Source organism: Aegilops tauschii, chromosome 2, assembly GCF_002575655.3.
Source record: "Aegilops tauschii subsp. strangulata cultivar AL8/78 chromosome 2, Aet v6.0, whole genome shotgun sequence".
In the NCBI taxonomy this organism is placed as follows: Eukaryota; Viridiplantae; Streptophyta; class Magnoliopsida; order Poales; family Poaceae; genus Aegilops; species Aegilops tauschii.
Window position 1 is genome coordinate 119,645,850 of NC_053036.3, and position 3,789 is coordinate 119,649,638.

The window sequence follows — 3,789 nt, forward strand, 5'->3', positions numbered from 1 at the left end:
AGGTCCAAGATGTTGAATGGTTCAAGTGCTGGGGTAGCCCTAGTATCTCCGTGAGGTGACAAGCTCAGTTATGTTCTCCAGATTCACTTTGACTCCTCCAACAATGAAGTTGAATATGAGGCACTTTTGTCCAGGTTGCGTATGGCCATTTCACTCGGCGTCCGGTGCCTAATGGTCTACGCCGACTCAGATTTGGTGGTCAATCAGGTGATGAAGGAATGGGACGTGAGGAGTCCAGCTATGACTGGTTATTGCAATGTAGTGAGGAAATTGGAAAAGAAGTTTGAAGGGTTAGAGCTTCACCATATACCCCGACTGAAGAACCAGGCAGCCGATGACCTGGCAAAGATAGGGTCCAATAGGGAACCCATCCCCAGCAATGTGTTTTTTCTCATATTCATACACCATCCATACAAGAGGATCCCTTCACAGAAGAGCCCCCACAGCCTAAGAGCCCTACTGATCCGACTGAAGTTGAAATCCCAATCGTGGTCGACTTGATCATGGAAGTTTTGGTCGTCATTCCTGATTGGACAGTGCCATATATTGCATATATTCTCAGGAAAGAACTCCCAAATGATGAAGAAGAGGCTCGTCAGATCGTCCGTCGATCCAAAGCCTTTACTGTGATGGGTGGACAGCTTTACAGAGAGAGTGTTACTGGAGTCAATCAGAAATGCATCACGCCAGAAGAAGGCCGAATGATCCTCAATGATATCCACTCGGGGACCTGTGGTCACCATGCATCCTCTCGGACCATCGTGGCCAAAGCATACCGAGCCGGGTTTTACTGGCCACACGCTAATGAGATGGCAAAAGAAATAGTCGACAAGTGTGAGGGTTGTCAGTTCTACTCCAACATGTCCCGCAAACCTGCTTCAGCTTTGAAGACCATTCCACTCGTCTGGCCATTTGCAGTTTGGGGATTAGATATGGTCGGACCTCTGAGGACTGGCATGAGTGGCTTCACCCATGTGCTTGTAGCAGTCGACAAGTTCACTAAATGGATTGAAGCTAAACCTATCAAAAACCTCAAAGCAAGTACTGTTGTCAGCTTCATCAAAGAGTTAACATTCAAATATGGAGTTCCGCACAGCATCATCACAGATAATGGGTCAAATTTTGATTCGGATGAGTTCAGAGCTTTCTGCGCTTCTCAAGGCACTCGGGTCGACTATGCATCAGTCGCTCACCCACAGTCGAATGGGCAAGCAGAAAGGGCAAACGGTTTGATCCTCAAAGGGCTGAAACCCCGATTGATGCGCGACGTCAAGCATGCAGCAGGTGCTTGGGTTGATGAGCTACCATCAGTACTTTGGGGATTGAGAAAAACTCCAAATCGGTCGACTAGTCGAACTCCGTTCTTCTTAGTCTACGGGGCTAAAGCTGTACTTCCGAGTGATTTACTTCATAATGCACCCTGAGTGGAACTTTTCTCAGAAGCCGAAGCAGAACAAGCTCGGCAAGATGCTGTTGATCTTCTAGAAGAGGAAAGAGAGATGGCCCTAATCCGGTCGACCATTTATCAGCAAGACCATCGTCGATTCCACGCTAGGAACGTGAGAGGTCGAGCATTTCAAGAGGGAGACCTGGTTCTCCGAGTGGATCAGCAACGGCCGCACAAGCTTGCTCCTGCGTGGGAAGGTCCCTTCATCATTACCAAGGTGCTCTACAATGGAGCATTTCACCTCTACAATGTGGACCACAATAAAGACGAGCCACGCGCTTGGAATGCAGAGTTGCTCCACCGTTTTTATACTTAAGCACTCAGACTGTTGAGATGTAATAAGAAGTACCTTTTAGTTTGTTTATCAAAGACACAGTTTTACAGTCTTCTAAATGATTGATGTTGCTTATACATGTGTTTAAAATCCCCCAGTGGGTGGCTTAGCTACGAATCCGTTTCGACTAAGTTTGAAAAAATCCTACCGAGTGAAGAGCAACCCTCTCACTCGGGGGCTTAGCTGCGAATCCGTTTCACCTAAGTTTGAAAAAATCCTACCGAGTGAAGAGCAAGCCTCTCACTCGGGGGCTTAGCTGCAGTTCCGTACTCGCCCAAGTTTGAAAAATCCCACCGAGTGAAGAGCAACCCTCTCACTCGGGGCTTAGCTAGAGTTCCGTACTCGCCTAAGTTTGGAAAAATCCCACCGAGTGAAGAGCAACCCTCTCACTCGGGGGCTTAGCTGCAGTTCCGTACTCGCCTAAGTTTGGAAAAATCCCACCGAGTGAAGAGAAACCTTCTCACCGGGGGCTTAGCTGCAGTTCCGTACTCGCCGAAGTTTGGAAAAATCCCACCGAGTGAATAGCAACCCTCTCACTCGGGGGCTTAGCTGCAGTTCCATACTCGCTTAAGTTTGGAAAAATCCCACCGAGTGAAGAGCAACCCTCTCACTCGGGGGCTTAGTTGCAGTTCCGTACTCGCCTAAGTTTGAAAAAATCCCGCCGAGTGAAGAGCAACCCTCTCACTCGGGGGCTTAGCTGCAGTTCCGTACTCGCCTAAGTTTGAAAAAATCCCGCCGAGTGAAGAGCAACTCTCAACCTCGGGGGCTTAGCTGCAGTTTCGTACTCGCCTAAGTTTGAAAAAATCCCACCGAGTGAAGAGCAACCCTCTCACTCGGGGGCTTAGCTGCAGTTCCGTACTCGCCTAAGTTTGAAACACGTTCCGAGTGAAGGACGATCTTCTCACTCAGAGACTTGCGCCACAAATACAACATGCGCTCCATCCTGATCCGCAAGGACGACGAGGTGCAGGTCGACTGCGACCTTCTCCTCAGAGCTGCGCCACAAATACAACGTGTGCTCCACCCTGATCCGCAAGGACGACAAAGTGCAGGTCAACTGCGACTTTCTCCTCAGAGCTGCGCCACAAATACAACATGCGCTCCATCCTGATCCGCAAGGACGACGAGGTGCAGGTCGACTGCGACCTTCTCCTCACAGTTGCATCACAAGTACAAAAGACTGTTCCGAGCGAAGAGACAAGCTTCACTCGGAGACAAAGACAAGCATATTCAAAGAAGAGCTAAGTTTAAGATAAATCTTGCAAGGTTCAGAACCGCGAATAAAAGTGCTCAAGCATTAGGCCCGAAGGAGTTTAACGGTTACAAAATCACTCGGCATTCCGAGGCAAATTTAAGGCAAGGCATAAAGTTTGTTCACTCCGCAGGAGGAGGGATGGCAGGCTCGACGAACTCGTCCAGGTTGATTCCATCGGCAATCCGAGTGGCAGTAATGAAAGTTTCCATGAAAGATTGTAAGTCAAGCCTCTTGGTATTGGCAACCTTGATCGCTGCTAGCTTCTCTTCTCTAGCTTCTTTGCAGTGGACACGAACCAGAAATAGAGCCACGTTAGCACCACATCGAGCAGAAGACTTCTTCCATTCCTGCACTCGACCGGGAATCTCATTAAGTCAAGTCATCAGAGACTCGAGATCATTTGGAAGCATCGCCCTTGGCCAGAGCGCTGTGTTGATCCGCGGCACCGCAACCTTCAGTCGAGCGAGGTAGTCGACGATGCTAGCAAGACGAGATTCCAGTCGGAGCACATTCATGGTGGCTTCATCCTTGACAGGGGAGTTGATGGGGTCCAAGCTCGTTTCGATTCGGCCAGTCTCAGCCTCAAAGTTTTGACAGAATTCTGCACCCACAGAGAAATAATGAGTCGACAGTTTATGATTAGTCGACAAAAGCAAATCAATCAGTCGGAGAAAAGTACCTTCAAGCAAGAGGAATAACTTCTTGGCGAGTCCTACCAGATAGTTTTCCAGCTCGTCCCTCTTGCGGGAAACA